A 21,586-nucleotide genomic window follows, 5' to 3' on the forward strand; every position below is an offset into this window, starting at 1 on the left:
TTTGGGGACCCAGCCCACTCAAGCGGGTTGGCCAGGACCAAGGAGACCCAGGGTGGCTCCTAGCAGGGGTGGTTGGGAGGTAGAGATGTTTGCAGTCACAGGCTTTGCTGAGCAACCACATGACCCCCCTCAAAGTGCCTCCTGCCTCCCATCTTCTGGGGCTGATCATTTTCTTGGGAGGATCACAGAAATCCTCCCTGTGTCTCTAAGCAAGGAGACACACATCACAAGTCACAGTGTGCCACTGTCTTTGTAGTGCTGTTAAAACCATTTCTTGATCTCAGGAATATGCTGGACCCAGATCACACCCCACATGCTGCTCCCTCTGCAGCATCCCCACTGCTATCCCTGTGCCTGGGCCAGCCAGGGTGCTAGCCTAGGTGGCATTGCCACCCCATGGGTTCTGTCCAGAGACCACTGTGCACACAGCCTGGTGCAGGGGCCTCGGGAGACCATGGTGGGCAGAGGTGCTGTGGCTCTGAGGTGGGTGTGGGCCCAGGCTGGACATAGGCACAGGCACAGGGCAGGGACAGGTGTGCTACGCTTGCTGGCTCTCGACTCAGGGACAACAGGACACAGCCAACTCTGAGAAGCACACAGAGCTACATTAGCTACATATTAAGCAGAATGAGAATCTGATTGAGGAGTAAATTGGTAAATGGGACCAAGTTTAAACATTTGCTTCGAAGTGAACAGGGAAAGATAATTACTCAGTGGTCCTTACATAATTAATAGTGTTATAATAGTGGGAGGGGTAGGGGAAAGGAAAGAGGGGAATGGAATTAATATGAGAAAATGAAAACATTGAAACAAAGTCTTTGTAAATAGAGAGGGATGGAGGAGTTGAAGGGAGGATAGGGGAAGGGGGAAAAATAAGAACCAAGAGAGTATGTAAAGGTGCATAGCTCCAATGATGAATCTCATTATGTTGTACACCTAAAATGTACCAATAAAAGGATATACAAAAAAAAAAAAGAGGAAGCAACAGAACTATGGAAGAGTAAGCAATTGCTGTCAATTTGGTTACAATCCAAATGCAATTAAGGTATTGTTTAAAATTCCTGAAGTGGAGGATAGAGCAAAAATAAACTGATAATCTAAAAAGGAGAGAGTAGAGTAATAATCATAATTTGTTGGCTGTACTGATCTCCTGGCCCAAGATGTCTAAGATAAAGTGAGAGTCAGACTTTATAAACTCTACAGTGTCACTTGAGTGTTTGAAAAGGGAATTTACTTTGACATCCTCAATTTCCTATAACACTTTTTCTTGTTACACTTTTCGGCTTTGGATTATTTGTAAGTTAAGGTAGTTCTACTTTTTTACAGCATTTCTTTTACATGACTTAATTTCTTTCATTACAGACCCATATTGCAGCTCTTCTCGCATTTCCAAATATCTGTATTTGTATCTGTGTCTATCTGTGATCAGTATCTGCACCTGCATTTCTTCTGCTCTTGCTCCATCATGTGATCTGCAATGTCTCAAACATATTATTTCCCAAACTATTCTTCCTCAATGTCTAAGACCTAGCCAGCATGGATGGCAAGAGAGCCTATTAGGCTGACCATCCCTACTGTAATTTAAGGTCTCCTCCCTCTGGAGTACCAGGTAGAGTACTATGCAAGTGGCAAAGACAAGGCAGGACCAATATCATGACAAACTCTCTTAACATCCTTCCTTCTTCCAGTCTGCATATGTTGATGCAGAAGAGATTCCAGACTCCGGGGTATGATGAGGAAACAGAGGAAAGAGTTTTCAACAGAAACTGCTGGAATATAGGACTCCTGACTCTCAGTTTACTGGTTTAAAACTGTGCCTTGATGTTTTCCTAGAAATGAGAATTTCACACATGGGAGTCTCCTGACAATCTCTGCCATGAAACCCGGAGTTAAACTGCCCCATGATACTTATCTACCTATTCATCAGCTCTCCATCAAACCTCTGTGTTCTGGGCTGGATTTGCTATCCTGGTCATCCTCTGAAATAAGTGACGCTCTTGGAATATGATGTTTTACATGCCTTGTAAGGAGTCCTTGTGTTTCCATGGGCAATTTCCAGCACTCACAGACCTGAGCTGACTATGCTCCTCCTAATGGGTACATCTCCAGGGGGCATTCAGTAAGCACGTCTTCAATATGTGCCATGTGCTTTATTCTCCCTTCTTCCTCTGCTTTTCAGGGTTTAATTCAAGATTATTGGAGATTCTTCATGTTGAACATCCAGTGCTTCCCAGTTTAGGTTTAAGTTTTTAAAATCATCTTAATTCTTTTTCAGTGTACAGCCCTAGAGTTAAATTTATTCATCTGTAGATCAGATCCTCAGAACTTTACCATGCTGCACAACTGAAACTCTATACTCACAATAGAGAAACGATTTCCACTTTCTCCCTTGGGTTGGATTTTGATTTTTCCTTAGAGGATAACAACATGAAAAAAAATTAATAGTGTTTTCCTGCTGGTGATTAAAATGAAGATTTTCTGAGCCAAATTGTTCTCAAGTAGGAATTTACACAGACCCAGAGCTTCTGAAACGTCAAGAAGCTTTGTTTTCATCTTTGTGTTCAAATTCTCTCTGTTTTCTCTGCCCTTCAGCCTTTCTTCCTGCTCTCCAGCCTGGTTTATCAGGCCCTGTTCCTACTTCCAACTGCACTTGCAAGATGGAAGGCGAGCGGCTCAGGCTGGGGAGGAGTCGTCATCCTGATTTACAAGGGAACATTCGATTTTGCACAGTTCCCATTGCCACAGTTCCTCAGCAGAGACAAGGCCTCCCTCTGGCTGGAGGGCGGCGCCCTGCTATAGTGCTGGGCACTCACTACTTGGTCCTCTGTGGACACTAATGACCTGGGCCCTGTGTGGCTCTGCCATGTGGCCCTGGCCTCCCTGGAGACTGGCAGGTGTGGCTGCTGGTTATCCTGACCCCTTCTCGCACTGTCAATCAAACTGAACTAATATTTAGAAATTAGATTTAGGTGAATTTTCATGTTTTTTGGAGCCTTTGCAGGAGCAAAATGAATTTAATATTGTAAGGGGTTTTACCCCTGTGCTGTCAAGCTGGGGGAATGCCCTATCATGGGCTTTATTATACAAATATGAAAGACTGAATCTCAGGCCTGTTTGCATACCTACACCTGCATAGAGTTCACTGTGGTCCAGTCACCCACAACCCTGCTCTTCACAGAGAGGAGTGCAGAGGGGAAAATGTGCTCATTAGAACGTGACTAAGGCACCAGTGCTGGAACACGTATGATTGCCTCTGAGCTGCACGCTGGACACCTCCCCCATGACTGTGGCTCACACATGGTGTTGTTGGACACATCTGTCAGTTTCTGACACCAGGAGGTGGCTCAGAGACTATGGCCAGGCTCACTGACAAACACAAAAACCCCAAGAATCAATATTAAAGCAAAATAGGCACAGAAACCTGAAAGCAACACCTGGGTGGTGTCATTGACATAAGTGGATCTGATTAATGTCTCTGAAGAACCAAGACAGCGACCGAGCCTGGGACGTTTGAAAAGCTGAGTCCTGGGAACACTGAGACAATGGTCACAGTGGCCTTGTTGTGCTAGTCTCGGCTTGTGTGGTCTCCCATCCCAGGGAAGTTGGCGGAAGGTGCTCTCTGATCCCCTTCCTGAAAGGGCAGGAAGTCCAGGCAGTTCAGATCAAGGTCCTGGGGTTACTGGAAGTCAGACCCCACCCTGGCACTGACAGTGGCCAGTGTCTTCCATGTACAGCACCGACTTTCAGTGTTACTCTAAGAAGGACATTGCTAGGACAAGGTTGGATACACATAAGCACTCTCTGCTTGCCATGGTTACTGAGAAAGTCACTTCTGGCAGGAGGACAAGCTCTTCCAGGGGCCAGGACAAGACATGACTGTGTGGAAACCAGGAAGGTGGCTCCCTGTGGGGCCACTGATGGCGGTGACCAGGGCCTGGGGATGGAGTTACAGCACTGTGTGACCTTAGCAAACTCCCTGTGGTTCAGTGTCCTTCTCTGTAGGATGGGGGATCTGGGGGAATCGCAGGGCTGGTTTGCGATTTGGGAGAACAGTGCCGGTGCGGGCAGCAGTGTGAGTCTCTTGTATCTGCCAGTGTCATGGCTTTCATCAGGAATCAGCCCCACACTGGCTGCTGAAGAACCGCTGTCCACTGGCCTAAGCTGGTGCTAACCATGACTGAGTCCCTGACACTAGAAGGTAGCTAGTGGAGGTCTTCTGGGGCCACAACACTGCATCCAAGGGCAGCCTTACTGATGCACAACTGTTACTCCAGGACTCTGAAAGGCTGAAGCAGGAGTATTGTAAGTTTGACCCTAGCCTGAACTTAGTGACTTAGAAAGAACTTGTCTCAAAATAAAAAAGGGTTGGGGGTACATCTCAGTGCAAAGGTGGGTGTAGGTGCTGTTCCCCTGCCTCAATATCACCTGCTGCAGGTCTCCCTCCTTCACTGTTCTCAGCTGTGCTGCTGTTAACCTGGAAGTTGCAGCCATCACCAGGACTCGTCAAGCTTTCTTGTCCATCAGTGGCTGAACCAAGTGCTGCTGTAGCTGACTAAACCTGATGGATGTGACAGCAGTTGGTGACTGTGTGTGATGTCTTCCAGATCCCGGGTTTAGAAGTGGAGGCCACACAATGGCTTAGGACAGACTGCTGCCCCTGGGCCCAGGCATGAGGTCAGAGGGAACACAGAAGCAACATACGGAGCTTCAAGGCTGAGTCCTCCTCGCATCCCCTATGGCCCCAAATGCAGGTCCCTGAGCCTCCTGATCTTCATGCCAAGTGTGATGCAGGAGGTGGGTGGATTGTCCTCGGGACTCTGCCCTTGCTGGGGACACATCAGACCTCTAATCCTGACCCTTTGGGGCCTGCTGAATACCCTGGAGTGGGGCTACTGGCAGCTCCTTGGGGGTCTTGCACAGCTGGCTGAGGCTGTGCTTAGCGGGTGGCTGCCCTCTGTCAGAGCCCTTTGACCTTCAGTGGTATTGCTGGCATGGTGGGGTGGTGTCCTGCAGGAGAAGACAGGGTTGGTCATTTTCTTTTGGGGGGAGAATAAAACACCACTGGCTAGGGTGTTAATGTGCTTCAGTCCAGCCCTCCCCACCCTCTTCTGGTGGCCACACAGGACAGAAATCCTCTCTCATCTAGCTGGGGATTCAACTGGCTTAGTGCCCATGCATACCAGCCCCTTTCTTGGCCTCTGAGACCTGAGCAGCTCACTCCTGGGATATTATGCAGTTGGTGGGGAGGACGAGTGTCACCCACACCACAGCAGTACGATGTCCTCTCCTCAGCCAGCCAAATAGGGATCAGACAGACAGCAAGGGAGGAGCTACTGAGCTGTTGCCTAAGTGTCCTCGGGCGGATGAGCAACCACCAATTGGCATGGACGGATTATGCTGCTGATGGGGAGTGTTTCTCCTATGCAGGGCAGTCCACTCAGCCCTGGAGTCCTTGTGCTAAGGGAGAGCACTTCAGCTGTCAGCTTTACTGCCTCCTTCCTCAGAACACGTTTGCTATAACTTCTTCATGTAGTGGGCTCTCCTTCCAGAATAGGGAAAGTTTTCATGAGGATGCTGAGAGCAGAAAGGGAAGAAAATTGGAAGAGGGGCCAAAAACCAAAGTGCAGATGCCACAGTCCTGTGACCCTGTCTGGTTCCCCTCATCCTAACATAGCAGGGGGTCTGTGTGGGTGGCTATCCTCAAGCTGCCTGAGTCTGCTTGGGTGCAGTGTCACTGGCACGATATTCCTGGGAATGCAGTGTCAGTGACCTTATATACTTCCCCAGTGTATTATTTCCTGCTCACAGAGGTTAAGGCACACAGGACACTGGGGACCACCCAGCACTTCTGTGCCTCCAAATACAGGGAAAAAACATTTGCTGAAGGACACATGGGTACCTGGGGTGGCCAGATGCAGCTCCCGCTGTGCTCCCCTCAGCTAAAGATCCCTTAGGCTGTCAGGATCCCTCATATACACACCCACAGCTAGTCAGGGTGGCAAGGACACAGGGCCACACTGGGAGGACTCAGGGACCCTGCTCTTGACATGGCTGAATTCTACATGGAAGGGGGATGGTCAGTGTGGGACCAGGTCCCTGTGCTCAGAGGATGCAGGGGAGGGGGCAAAGGAAGCTCCTATCCTGTCCCACTCTGTCCTGAGAATGTTTACTAAATGTACAAATAATCCCACAGTCCCCATGAGACAGATGTCACTAGCATGTTTTTTTCAATGACAAGGAGTGTGAGGTAGTGGGGTGTGTCCTGGAACCCAGTGGTCTAGTGTGGCCAGGATTTAACCTCTTCCTGAGCCTTCTTCATCCTACATCCCTGGCAGTGTAGTGACACTGATATCTAGGAGCCTGTGCGCTGCCTATGCCCTACAGCCAGGTGTACAGCCGCCACCTGCATCTACCTGCTACAAACGAGAAAGATAGCAAGATCCCCAGGAAATTGACATCAAGTTCATGTCCTCAGTCCTGCAAAGAAAACCTCAACCACTGGAATGATTGTCACACTATAGCAAAATGTCCTTTGTTCACTTGGGGACCTGCCACACCCAGCCTTAGCCCCTGCCACAGACACTGTGGATACCCTCCTGGTCTTAGAGTGGAAACAAGGGACTGTGTTCTAAAATTCATTTATTTCCCTACCAAAGTAGGAACCCAAAGGATAAATCAGCTTGCAGCAAACCTTCTATTTCTGGCCATATGCCATCCATCCCCCAAGTCACTGGCGACTCCTGACTGCATCCTCACCCATCCTAGGGGAGCAGGAGGTGCTTGAGGTGGCCATGCTGGATGTCCTCAGATACAGTGCTGGTGACATTTCCCTTTTCTGTCTGGTCCATCACCAGGCTCTGTCTGAGCCACAGTAACAGTTGAGACAGACTTCCTTTTTCTTTAGTACTTTTTCTTTGGTCACAAATTTAGTGTTTAAAGTAAAATTTAGGTAATCATTCAGGTATTTTAGACAAAATCTCCCTACTCCCTGATGCAAAAAAATTAGAAATTTTGATTGGAAAGGAAATCCTTTTTTTCTTTAACACAGTGAGGAAATCATCCACAAACTGGGAGAAAATGCTTGCAAACTATATCTCCCAAGGGATTAATTATCCAAAATATATAGGGAATGAAATGACTGAACAGTGAGAAAACAAATCACCTGATTAAAAAATGAGTAAAGGACCTGAACAGACATTTCTCAAAAGAGAACAAATGGCTAACAGGTTCATGGAAAAGGGCTCCATCTCACTGATCAGGGAAGTGCAAACTAAAAGCACAATAAGCAGTCATGTCACACAGGTGAAAATGGTTTTGTTTAAAAGATGAAAGATAACAAGTGCTGGCTGGAAAGGATGTGTGTTGTAAATTGTTCAGCCACTGTGGAAACAGGGAGACTCCTCAGAACACTAAAAATAGAGCCACCATGTGATCCAACAACCATCCCACTGGTATGTGTCCAAAGACATTGAAATCGGGAAGTTGAAGAGAAATCTGCACTCCCACGTTCAGTGCAGACTTATTCTCCATAACCTAAGTGTGGAAACAGCCAGAGTCAATTGGTGGGTAAATGAACATTAGAGGGTGAGGCATCTAGTTCAGAATGCAGCTCTTGCGTAGCAGGTAAGAGTCCTAGGTTCATCCCTATCACCGCTGTATATATGTATATGTATATGTATATGTGTAGATATATATGTATATATGATAATACTTCAGTTCACAAATGCTTCTATTTGCAGATAATTTGGTTTGCAAACAAAAGTGCTTGGTAAAATTTTGCTTCCATTTGCAAACTTTGCATTGGGTGACAAACATCACCATAGACATTGTCCCCATACAAACACAAACACAGCTGTCTTTCCCCCAAATTGTAAAATAAATTAAATTCACAAGCCTTTAAAAAGCAGAAACTCCTGTCATTTGTGAGAACATGGATGGAACTAGAGGGCATAAGTGACGCTAAAGGACATAAGCCGGTTACTAAGAAGCAAGCACAGCAGGAGCTCCTTCTCCTTCATACACAGAACCTAAGAAAATCTGGGAAGCAAGGGGGATCATGGAGGTGGGCAGGGCTGGGGGATCCTCTAGGGGATCCTGTTAAGCATGTGAAGGCTGTGTTAGAGAGGATGAATGCAGGGTGACTGGACTTAAAAGTAATACACATTTAAAAATTGGTAAGAGACAATTTTCTTAATTTCAAATGCCCTCACCACAAAAAAGACAAGTGGTTTCGGTATAGATATGCTCATTAGCCTGGGGCAGTCATTCCATAGTGTGCACATGTTCAAAAGGTCACATTGTACTTGTCAATGTGCACAGTTAGGACCTGTCAGTTAAGAATAAGGGAGTACAAGAAGAAACCTCCTCTGAAAGGCTCTGGTATAGGTGGTCCCTTCCTCCCTTTGGAGAATCCACCACAATCAGGTTCTGTACATTTCTGATACAGAGGGACATTTTGAAAAGTTTCCAGTTTCTCCATTTGCTCTTACAGTGGGTACAAAGATGGGAATCCAAACGCTCAGCCCAGGGTCTGTGAGTCTGAGGTGTGGAGCTCAGGCCAGCCCAGGTGTGAAGCTCCTGGCTCTCAGGTGTGGATCCACAAGGGATGTGGGTTGCAGGCATCCATGCAGCTGCTGTTCCCGTGCTGGCCTTGTTCCATCCTGGATATAGGCTTGGGGAGGTATACAGCACTGGCCCAAACTGAATGGTACGTCTAGTGCTAGGACCAGTACAAGCTTAGGTGTTGGTCATAACAGGCTTTCAGGAAACCTTTGTCAAGGCTCCCCGGAGACAGGGTGACAGCTGAGTTAGCATCACACCAGCCCCTTCTCAGGGCCTTTCTGCCTCAGCCCTTATCACCTGTTGGCACATGGCCCAAAGTCCTGAAAGATAATGGTGCCATCCACACTGGCGGTGTCCACCCAGGTACAGTGAGGGCTCAGTGAGAGGGATTCATAGTATAGACGGCTAAGTTAGATAGAATTTAATAGGCAGTCAGACAGGGATGGAGTCTACAGGGAGTCGGTGCAGAAGATGAGAACACATCACAACTGTGGCTGGAGTATCTGAAGAAGGCCAGGTCTCAAGATGGAGACTCAACGGCCAGCCCTGCATGCCTTGCTAAGGGATAAACAGCAACTTGAGATTATACTCGGTTCACGAACTTAATTCTTTCCACAATTCTGGTTGCAAACCAAGTTGGACAAGAACCAAATCAAATTCAATGGTTAGGTTCATTGTTGATCTTATGGTGAAATTTGATTCAGTTCTCATCCAATTTGGTCTGTGATCAGAATTGTGGAAAGAATTAAGTTCATGATCCGAAGTACCAACCACTGTACTCTAATTAGTGCCAACCCAGTCCTGTAAGTCCAGATTAGCATCAGATGCCCAGGTGAGTGACCAGAACACCTGGACCCATCCCTTCCCAAAAATGCCTTTGTCCTCTCTATGTTAGAAGTTACAGATAAGCTAAAGTTAATGATGCTTGCCATATACCCTTGCTATGTCATTGCTTCCTATGTGCCTTCCTAATATTGGATCAATATTAGCTAAATGACTATAGCTGTAATCCTATTGGTTGATTGTAGTTTGACCCACTTCATGATTTTGCTGTATAAAAAATTATTGGAAAGGGCCAGGGATTTAGCTCAGTAGTTTTGCCACCTGCTGTGCAGGCGCAAGGACCCAAGTTCGATCCCCAGTACAAAAAAAAAAAAAATTCTTGGAGAAATAGTCTCTGTGGCAACTCTTTTCGAGGCCTCTCCTGTCTCTCAGGAGCTTTCTCTTAATAAATCTTTCTCACTCTTAACCTCTTTCGTCTCTTGGAATTCATTCTTTGATATTTGGGGGACACCAGTTTGATACCTCTGACATCTAGCAGGTCGAGAGTTATTTTTCCCCATCACACAAGGACGATTCGAAGCAGCTGGCAGTGTGAGCACCTCCTGCCTCTCACAGCCTGGCTTGACCCTATTCTGCCCCAGTGCCTTGGGGAAGCTAACCATCCATTCTCTTGCTAGGCAGCCTTCCCAGAGCAGCATGCTGTCTGGCTCCCAGGTGACCTTCTTTTGTCTGGTTGCAGTGCTGTATGATAAATTACAGAGAAGGCTAATGAAGAAAATACTGAGGACAGGAGAGGCCACCATCACTGCTTGGTGACTGAAACATCTACCTTGCCTCGGGTAACCCCAGTCTGAGAACCCCCCAGGCTAACCAGCCTACCAGTCGTACCTCCTCACCCCACAGCCTCCTCCCAGGTAGATGGCTCAGCTAGACACGGTGTCCTCCACCTCCCTAGCTTTCTGGAAGTAGCTACAGAAAAGGGAGTAGGCAGGGGGTAGACAGGGCTGGCTGGGTGTTCAAGCCCTTACCTCCTTGAAATCCCAGTGAGCAAGTCACTCCACCCTGAGCAATAGAGCAAGGGCCTAGTCACTGCCCACCCTTGTCTGGAATAACTGGGGTCCCTGAAAAGCAATGTTTTCCTGGAACCCTCAGCTGGACTGGGCTCCTATGCTAGGGCAAGAGAACACATTTCCAAGTTTCCTTTGGGTGGATCAACCATACTCCCAAGATTTATGATTTTATTTTCCAGACAGAAGGAATTCTAATTTCTTAACGTTTGCAGATTTCTAGTCCAAGAATGTAGGGATATTGATTTATTTCTGAGCTCATGGCCGGCACAATTTCGAGGTCATTGTGACTTCCAGCTCTTTTTCTTTGAGCTGCCTCTACCTGCCCTTTCTGATCCTTTCCTTCTCTGAGTGTTCTGTCGACACCTATCTGCCTGTGTCTTGTTTCCCTAGAAATTGTACCTCATTTGTTAAATCTCTGCTAAAATAGTCATTACTGTGGTTCAAATGTCTGATAATGACTTAAAAACTAAATTCTGATTGAGCCTACATTGCCATTTGTCATCAGGATTCAGAATTTCCTGCCTCCATTTTCCATGTAAAGGCAACAGATACTAGATGACTCTCCTGGTACCTACTATTAAGGCAGTGTCTCCTTGTCCTTAGTGACCATGAAGTGTGTAGTGGCAATGTGTGTACCTGGTGAGGACACAGGTCAAGCAGTGCAGACAGCATTAGCTCAGGTCCACAGATAGAGTGGCCACAGCACAGGGAGCTAACCCACTGGCCTGGAGCAGCGTCTGGGCCCACATAGTCCTCTGGGGCCTGCAGGCTGCTGACATCTCATTATATGCTCTGTGTTGGGAAGAAAGCAGGGAAGCCCTGGCTGTCCTCGGGGGCTCTGCTTCCATGTATCAGGGCCTCACCTTCATGATCCACTTTTCTCCAAAGGGCCACTTCCAGCATCTAGAGTAGCTAGGGAGATTCAACATGGAAAATGGGGACACAGTTCATAGCTAACAGCATGCAGTTTGTGAGGTGGCAAAGGAGTTCTATGTGCTCTAAGTTCTTTTCATTTTTAAGAGGTAAAAGGCTAATTTGTAGGCTGGGGATTTAGCTCAGTGGTTTCGTCGCCTGCTGCGCAAGCGCAAGGACCCAAGTTCAATCCCCAGTACCAAAAAAAAAAAAAGACTAATTTGTTTTCTAATTAAAATATGTGTGCAGTGATCACAAATACAACCAGAAAAAGAATAGTAATAGAACATATAACTATCAAGGTAATAGCAAAAAGGCAAAAACAAAGGAAACAAAAGTTAATCTAATAGAATATGCATAGAGAAAATAGGAATATAAACAGATGAGACAAGTAGAAAGTGATTAATAAGTTGGTGGATTTTAACCTAAATACGTCAATATTTTACATATAAATGGAACAAATACTTTTTTTTTTTTTCTTTTCCTTTTTTTCCCCAGTAACTCCATTGGCACACCCTAGGCACACAACACAGCCACATTCATCATCGGGACCCCGCACCACCACATGAGTCTCTTGGTTCCCACCCCCTCTCCCCCTCCGCCGCCCCCCCACCCGCAAAGACCCTGCCTCCATCCTTCTCCCCCACCCCCTTCTCCCCTCCCCCCTTCCCCTCCCCCACCCCCCAACTCCCCCGCTCCCCTAGACCTTTTCCTCCTGCCACACAATATCAGTCACACACTTCCTAAATTACAACACCAAGAGCTAGGAGACATTACCACAGATTTTACAGAATTTAAAAGGATATAGAAAGCATATTACAAAACTCTTTTTTGAAATAAATTTGACAACTTCTAAGAAGTACCTTGGAAGACAAGTTAATGAAACTAACTCTGGAGGAAATATAAAATTTGAATAGCACCTATTAAAGAAAGTATATTCCTAGCTTGAAAACCTACCTATATGACAACACCAGGCTCATAAACATTTTAACTGATAAATTATATCAAAAATTAAAGCAGAAAAAAGAAGGAACATTTCTCCCCTCATTTTAGGAACTCAATATTGTGCTAATCCTAAAATTGGATAAAGATAATAGAAGAAAAAAGTATGAACATAGATAGAAATTTGTTTAACAAAACAACCTCTTAGAAGTCAGATCTGGCAGGATGTAGAAAGTGGTTTTGTTATAGGGATGGCAGTGTTGGTTCAGCATTGGAAGATCAACCCGCCAAAAGTCATCATTTTAACAGAGGAAAGGAGAAAGCCATATGATCCTGTCACTAGTTGGAGAAAGAGTATTGGACTAAACTCTACAGCTGTTCAGGGTAAAAGCTATCAGGAGACTAGAAGTAGAACAGAAACTTCTCAACAAATTAAAGACATGTACTCCATACTTCCAGCGAGAACGCCTTGTATAAATGAAGACGTTACAATGCTTTCTCCTTAAGGTGGGGAACAAGGGTAAATATGCTCACTCTTCATCTGTCCTAAATGGAACACATACTTACAAGACAAAGGTTACGCCCAAAAGTATATTCTGTATCTAAGAGGCATGGGTAAAATATATTTTAAAAAGTTAAAAGTAGTAGGCTGGAAAAAATATACCATGAAGACAAAGACACAATTTGTTGGTGGCAACTGCTATTCTACAAATATATGTTCCAAATAACAATTTCAAAATGCTTAAAGAAAAAGTGGGCAAAGCTAAATAATAATGAGTAACAATAACAGAAATGGGAGATTTGTGCATACCTCCCTCAGTACCCAATAGAACAGTAATTTAAAAACATAATGATATAGTTTAGTAAATGGCCTAATGTATGGAAAATATTCCCCAAAACATCAGAATACACATTTTTCGAGTACACATGAAATGTCAACCAAAAATTGGTCACAAAATACATAAGAACAGATTCTGAAGGCCTGAAATAATATGAAATATATTTCTCATCACAGTTCTAATAAGTTAGATAAAATTAAAAAGGGGACAATACAACTAGAAAATTCCTTTATATTTAGAAACTTAAAAAATGTTCCTGGGCCAGGTGTGGTGGTGCACACCTATAGTCCCAGGACTTGGAAGGCTGAGGCAGGAGGATTGCCATGAGTTTGAGGCCAGCCTAGACTACATTAAGAGACCCTGTCTCAAAAGAAAAGTTTCTATACTAACTGGATATTTGCTCTCATTTAATGAATTATTTTAGTTTTTAATATGTGATATGTAATTGTGGTTATATTTGTAAAAGCATTGCCATCTTTAAGTGATTTATGCTGAAATAATTATTTGGCTCCTGGAATCTATTTCAAAACTATCAGTGGAATATGTAGGGTACAGATAAGAGACTGGCCCAAGCTGGTAGTCACTGACACAAGCTGTGGGTATGTTGAGTTTCTCTCCCCAATTTTCTCGTTTCGTATATTTCTGAAAGTGTCTTTAGTAACAGGTAAGTGCATACACTTTTAAGTAAGTGATCCAAGGAGAAATAGAAAATATTTGGAACTTAATGGAATTACTATAAATGGACTTCTCACATGCACACCTAAAAAAATATAGCAAAATCTTTGACAATTGAACCAATAGTGCAATTGCTATCTATTTAAGGTGAAATATAATTTTTAGTCTGAGCTTAGTTAGGATGATCACCTGATGAAACAAAGATCAGTGTCCTTGGAGGATTTTTGCCTCCAAATAGGCTAAATGCTAAGGATGCTTTCCAAAATTGCACAACATACTAAGAACTGGAAAGCATGTCCACTTCTCACAGAGACATGGAAACTAAAAGGAAAGCACCCATTGGACACTTTAGGAGTGAAAAACACATGATCTGGAATAACGAGGACCAAAGTGATGATGATGATAAAGGACCTCACTGGGCAGGCTCAGCAGCACAGGACAGCTGTCTTCCATCCCTGATGGTGTGAGCCACAGATTTGGCCCCTGGCCAGGTGGAGACTGGGTTATACTGCAGGTCTGTGGCTTGCATCAATGGGAAGGAGGAACAGGGTGGCAAGTGGGGACTAGATGCCACCGCTGACCCCAGGGAGCTCTGAGTGAGTCCTTAATTTGGTCTTTTTCTCCACTTATGTTGGCTAGTGGACAGGGACAGTGTGTGGCCTTGGCACACAAGGCTCCTCTGTTGACAGCACTTACTGCAGTGCAAGGATGGGAGAGAGGGTCTGAGGATCATTCCACGTGCACTGTGTGGCCTGTGACTCTGCTTCATCCTGTCCCTCAAAGTGCAAAGCTAGAAAAAGCCAAGCAGGGGCCGGGACAGGGCTGCAGCCAGCACCTACTGTCCCCAGGCTGGCACCACTTGGAGGGATTGTGCCTTTGTGCTTTATGTACCTTTCCGGTTTGTGTTTTTCTTCAGACAATATGAAGCTGTCTGGGAGTGGGTAAACACTGCGGGGTCTGGGGAAACATGAACTCTGGCACACTTCGCAGACACTTGCTGCCAGGAATGTCCTGGTTTCTCAGTGAGGAATTCTCTTCCCAGGTGCAATCAATCTGTTCCTTTTCTAGTCAGTAATTTGGACCTCATTCCTTTTTTTTCTGGTTGAAATGACCTAAGTGCTGTGTGTTCTGTTTTTATAACAGAAGCCTTGACTAACTGAGCCCAGAATTATTTCTTTCAAATTGCTGTGCAAGTTGCCTTCATTTTGTGAAATCTGGGGTGTGCAGTGACTGTGTTGTCATCTGCTGTGAAGATGAATCAAGAGAATGCCTTTTTCCAGGATTTTAAAAAACCCATTCATAGCAGGAAGAAATTTTGCTAACTTTGGATTGGGAGGACCGAGCAGGATGATCCCATCATGCCATTCCAGTCCTTCTCAGGAAGATCATGTGTGGAAGTGGGTTGTTCCTGGGACATTGTGGGTGCCCCCCATATTTGGGGACCCCGTTCTCAGAAATCAGGCCCTTCCACATGTAGGAAGAAAAATGTACGCATTTCACTTAAATCACAAGGATCCAGAGTTCTCGTTCCATATTTGGGAAAGAAGCTTTAAAGGTGAGGGGCCCCAACACAGCCAGTTAACAGCTAACTCCACATTGCAGCCATGCAGTTAGGGAATGTGAAGGTGGTCGACAGTGTGGTGATACTCTTGAGAAAGCACACAGAACAGGCACACACCTGGAGAAACATGGGCAAACCTTGCCATTCCTGACAACCTCTTCTATGAGCCCAGTAAGGGTTAAGGATGACAGAAAATCAGTTATCTCACCCCAAAGAGCTCTTGCATGTGTACACCAAAGACAGAGCAGAATGGCTCACATCATAGCAACGCTCAAGAAACAATCTGGGTGGCTACCAACAGGAAGATGAATACATCCTTATCCACCCAAACAACTCATGATTTTACAGTCCCCTGAATTAAGAGCTATAGCAACATGCAACCAGATGTATGAGTTGTAGTAATTTAATTCTGGATGCTAACAGTAAATGAAAACCCCCAAAGGATTTAAAAATAACTAAAATGGAAACCACACTATGTTAAGTGGTATTTACAGGATTGAGCTGCAGGTGCAGGAAGCCCAGGATGCAGATTTCCAAGATGAGGTGGGGGGCCACTGCTCAGGCAGAGGCAGGAAGATTTCTAAACATGTGTTAGTTTTCACTGGGCTGATGCTTTTGTAGATATTTGATAAACTATTAAAATAAATTCATTTTAAAGAGCAGGTATGTCATGAAAACTGATGAGAATACTTAAAAATCTGAAGTTTCAATTAGAAGGAAAGAAAGAAAATGATGGTGTATTTGAGATGGCAGCAGTTGAGCTGAAGAAACCTCAGCAGAAAGACAAAAATCTTGAAACACAGAAATAAATATCCACCAAGAGGGCCAGCCTGAGTGCATGTAACCCTGTGGTCAGTCATGTTGCTGGGGAGCAGCAACCAGCTGTGCCCCTTCGCTCTGGTTACACTCCAGCAAAGTGGTTTCCCTGAAGGGACACTGGAGAGGAAGGCACCACCCTTAGAGGTTTGGTCTTCCTTCTCCTGACCAGGAGGCCTTTGACATCCTGAGTTTCAGGGTCTGCACCTCAGCTGTGGTCCTGGGAGACATGTGCTAGGGACAGGAAACTGTGCTCTCAGATGTGTTTCCAGGAGACTTCTACAAGGTGACAAATCAGGAGGAACATTGCCCAGCCTGGGTCCTCTCACCACTTCTGCAATAAACATCTCCTTTAGTATTTACATGGAGCTTTTAGTATAAATATATTATCACTTATCTAGAAATGAGCTTCCAGTGGTAATAATCATGGTGATACTAATTTTTCTATTGTACTTTCAGTTTTATAAAGCCTCTGTCATTGTATTTGATAAATCCAGTGGTCTGGGAATTGAGATAGTAATTTCTGCTTTACAGACACAGCTGTTCACAAGATATTCCAGGCACAGGGATTGACAAGGGCAGATGACAGCCAGGAGGGCCATGCCTTTCTCAAGAGGCCTCCAGCCATTCACTCAGCCTGGCCTGGGTGGCTCTTTGCAGAGGGAAACACTGAGGCACTGGGCACTGCTGCCTTTCTGTGGGTCTACAAGGGGTATTGGCCATGTGACACCCAGTGGACACTATGCCCCACATTTAGGGTTCACATCTAAGGCTCCTCTGATCATCAGTCTATCTCTGGGGCCCAAGGGGTCTGACAGGGGATGAACTGACAGAGAAACCCAGAGCATCTGAGCCCTAAAAGCCATGCATTACCCCATCTTTGGTGTTCTTCTGAGTCCCGTGTCTTGACACTGGCCATTAGATGCAGTCCGAACCATCAGGATCTCTGGAGATGCCCAGGTGGTGGCAGCTGAAAGGCTTCAACTCCATTGCTTCAGGGACCACGAGGAGGCCCACATATCCTGGGTCCCAAAGTCTGGGGCTGGTTACCAAAGCTTTGTCGAATGCAGACTTCATCAGGGAATACAGGTTCAGAAGAGAAGGAGGGGTCTAGAGGCTGTGACATCAGCCCTGAGAGACCTTCAGGACCTGTTGCCCAGATGGCAAACCTGGTCTGGAACCTGGCTGTGCCCAGAGAACCAGGATAAAGTCATCCTTTTTTTTTCTGGTACCAGGGATTGAACTTGGGTCTTTGCACTTGCGAGGCAGGCGGCGGAACCACTGAGCTAAATCCCCGGCCCTAAAGTCATCCTTGTGGGCAGGAAGGAGGAGCCAGAATGCTGGGGGGATGCATGGTCCATGTGCCAGGGTTCCCCAGGCTCTTCTAGGGCCTGACTCAGAGGCAAGGGGACCTGAGCAGAAATGCACTTGCCCATGGCCAGATCAGACAAAGGCAAACATTTGATTAATTTGGTTTGATCCTTAAGGGCCTCTAAGACTTGACCCAGGCCTTGACTTTTTATGGGCAACAAGGACGAAGTGGCCACAAAGAGCTCTGTCTGCAGGGAAGGGATAGAGTCGGGTGCAGCAGGGCTACCCCTGAAGCTGTGTGTTTTGGGGCCTTAGGGTTGGAGAGAGGGTGCTACAGATGATCAGGATTTAGACAGCTTGGTTGAGAGCCATGGTGTGGGCCCAAGAACTGAGGGACTGGAGCCAGGACCCAGCATGGACTGTGAGGAATGTCAAGGGCTGCAGAGCACAAGATGCACACAGGCATCCTCTCTAGGGACAATGTGAACCCTGAAGAAGGGGCCCAACGGGAAGGTATGGAAGTCAGGATGGACATGGTGGTGGCAAAGATAGGGCTGGTGGCAAGGGTAGAGAGGAGTGGTTGCCTCGGCCAGCATTCAGGGCCCAGCATATCAGGGCTGGTCAGGGGCCACCTGTCAGGTTGAGGGAGAGGGACTTGGAACACTGGTTTCCCAGTGTTCTCAGTTCCTTTCCCCTTTATCTCCACCTCTGTTCCTTGTGAACCCGAGTCAGCCTGTGCAGAGTCTGGAAGAAGAGGGAGCCAGGACAGAAATGAGAAGGGAGCTGTGGACATGCAGTCTGAGGTTTCGAGGAGAAGTCCAGTAGGCATTACCTACCTGGGTCCACATCCTACATGATGCTTGGCTATTTACTATTTGTCCCTATACCTCCATATCTTTAGGGAAACTGTTTAAGAAAATCACTTCCCTGCTCTTTGAGATCCTTAGTGCCCTTCCCAAACTGTTACCTTTGAGCTGGTGTCCCCTTCTCCTGCCCAGGACACAATAGCTCTTCCTAAGATGACAACATCTGGCTTTTCTCTATATTTTCCAGGAAATGGTATGACCACCCTGACAGCACAGACTGGATGCCCCTGGGCTGTGTGACCCATAGGGCTGATGTGTCACCTTGTGGAACTGGTGTCAAAAGTTCTGGGTTGGACAGGACCACTGCACAGGGAGAGGACATCACCTTTTTGAAGTCACTGAGAGGTTATGACCTGCAGTTGACAGTGGCGACAGGAGTCCCAGAGCAGGAATAGGATAGAGCATGGGTCTAAATGAAAGGAGGGATGGAGACTCTCATTCAAACCCACCAACACTGCTTCTCCATTCCCAGAGTGAAGAAGTCCAATGTTTGTAACTGGTTTGAGTTTAATTTGCAGCATCTGCCAAAGTATCCTGATTGTTACCTTGTTTGGCCTTCATGCCTTGGTGCCAGGCCATTTCCTTCACAGATTCACAGCTTCCCCTGAGTGTGAGGCTGCTGTTGCCTTCTGAAGAGAGCCTGGCCTCTCTCCATGCTGTTCTTGAACCCACAGACCACATCTCATTATACCAAATCCCTGTTTGGCTGAGTGTCCTGCTGTGTTGCTGAAGGAACTCTGGACACAAAAAGTTCATAGTCACATTTGGTAAAGACTCCTTGTATCTCTGAGAACTTGCAGAAATTCTTTCTGATTTCCTAACAAAGTCAGTCCAGGTATCCAAATGTCAGATAATAATTCTCTCTAACCTCCACGGTGGGCCCTGTTGTGCTGGTATCTCATCAGCTTGGTTCCCATGTCCTCTGCCCCAGGCCTGTCCCCTGGTTTACAAAGTTGATGATGAAGTATTACTGCTGTTCCACTGTTATGGCTATATCTAGATGTCCTCCAAAGCTTCATGTGCTCATAAATGTGGCTTTTCAGAGCTGGCTGGATCTAGGGTGTGTGATACTGGGATTAAGGGAGAGAAGAGCAAGGACATGGGGGCCAAGTCCTGATCTTGTAGGCCCCAGGAGGAGCTGATGATGCTACAGCACTGTCCTGTGGGTTAGGGCAGAACTCCCTTCTCCTCAGAAGATCATCACATGTTTCTCTGAAGTCCTTTAATCTCAGGCAGGGTCTTGGTGTCCTTATGATTCAGCTCCTGCCATAGAGCCCACATTGCATGGTGGTGCAACATCTGTTCACTCTCATGTGTACAAGTATTTATAGAGACTTACAACATTCCAGGTGCTCATCACGAGGAGGCCTAGGACCACCCCCTCCACTCTGGCACCATTGCAAGAAGGAACACACCAGGCAGCAGGGTGTGCAGTATCTGGATTTGTACTGCAGAGGTGCCAAGGGCCATAAAGGCCATAGTTATGAGCTCCAGAAGATAGAGCAGAAGTGAATAACAGAGAGAGGGTTTCTCTGAGGCTGCTCAATGAAAATTGAAGCCCGCTGGGAAAGTGAAGAAAGTCTCTGCAATAAAGGCACACTTGACCACTGTAGTTGGTAAGTTGGTGGTATCAGCACCTCCCATCAGAACCTGGATTCGCTTCAGGAGAAGGGCTGTTGGAAGCAATGCTACATAATTCTAGGGAAAAATCATTTGAGTAGGCCTAGTTCTCCTGCCTACAGCCCAGCTAGGACGTTCCAGACATAATTGCATTTTGGCCTCTGGTCACAACTGAGACCTCAGTGATCCCCGGATGCTCTAATCTCCAGGACAAGACCACACCTGCGGGAGATGCCAGGGAGGAACCAAATCTTCATCTGCATAATTCCTCATTGTTCTTAGATTTCCACTGCCCCCCAGTCTTTTGTTACCCCTTGTTTATCCCAATGTAAAGTACTGAACTCTGCATTTCACTCATTACATTTGTTTTCCCATGTACTGAATAAAAGGTGCTGCAAGCTAGGGGGGCTTTTGTCTCCGCTGCCCAGAGCAGCACTGATCAGACCCAAAGCTCAGCTTCTTCTCCGTCTCCTGTGTCTACCTTTCCTGTAATTCGCCGTGTGCTGCCGTGGCTCACAGGAGACTAGGACTTACTGCAGAGGTTCTGGTAACGTCCCCTTCCCCTGTTCCCTACAAAGGGCAGCTGGAACTTGGAATAGAACCTTGCAGAGTTCAATCCTGCTGGAGGTTAGGACCTCAACTTGGGCCTTGCAACCAGAAATCAGCCTGAATCTCAGTGGACTGCAGCTGGCTTGCTGAGACTAATCAGTTTGGATCTGCACACTGCGGCCCACATTGTCTACTGTGACAGCAGAGACAAATCCCGAAGGAGGCACCTCCTTTAAAAAAAATTTATAATATATATCTTTTCTTTTCTTTTTTCTCTCTCCCTTCTTGCTCTTCATTTCCCTCCCTCTTTGTTCCTGTTCCTGTCTTATTTCAGATTGTTTTTCTCTCTCTTTCCTTCTCTCAATTGTCATTATTTTTTAGGAAGGTGAATACAATTTCTAGCTTCTCAATTGCTGTTAGTTTGTTTGGTTCTCATCTTTGTTCTTTGCTCTGTCTTTTCCTCTTGTCTTCAACAATTTCCCAAAGTTTGCATGATTTTCCTGTGTCCTCTAGTGTCACTTCTAACCTTTCCTTCTCCTTCTATCTCTCTATCCCTCACTCCCCAAATCCTTGTAAGTGCTCATCCAAAAGGGTAAATTTGCTATATTGAAGGGTTTATTTACTACAAATATATTTTGGGCTGATCCTCAATTTTGTCTAGTTTACATGGCTAAAGGTGACAGATTAATAGCTACCACAAAATTGTCATTTTCTAAGCTGTGTTTGATGCTATTGTTGATGCTGATTGTATCACTTGGGCTAAGGTGTCTTGATTGATCTAATCAGTTGTCCTCGCTGGTATACTGAAAAACAAGATTGCCTAAGAGTCATTAAAGATTCAAAGCCTAAAGATCACCTATACATGGAAGACACCTCTGAGAAGCAATCATTCCATAAGGTTTCTAAATACAAGCAACAAAGATACTCACAATAAGCAATATGGAAGTATCAACCCAGGAATTAAATTAAAAACAGCACCAACAAAAAAAATAGAAATGTGAAGACACCTAAACAAGGCACAAACCCAGACTTCCAGATCACTACAGGAAAATTCTGGGGGAAATGAAGTGGAAAAATCTG

The sequence above is a fragment of the Heterocephalus glaber genome, unplaced genomic scaffold (genome assembly GCF_053883595.1).
Source record: "Heterocephalus glaber isolate CG9 unplaced genomic scaffold, H.glaber_assembly_v1.0 deba00000818, whole genome shotgun sequence".
Lineage (NCBI taxonomy): Eukaryota > Metazoa > Chordata > Mammalia > Rodentia > Bathyergidae > Heterocephalus > Heterocephalus glaber.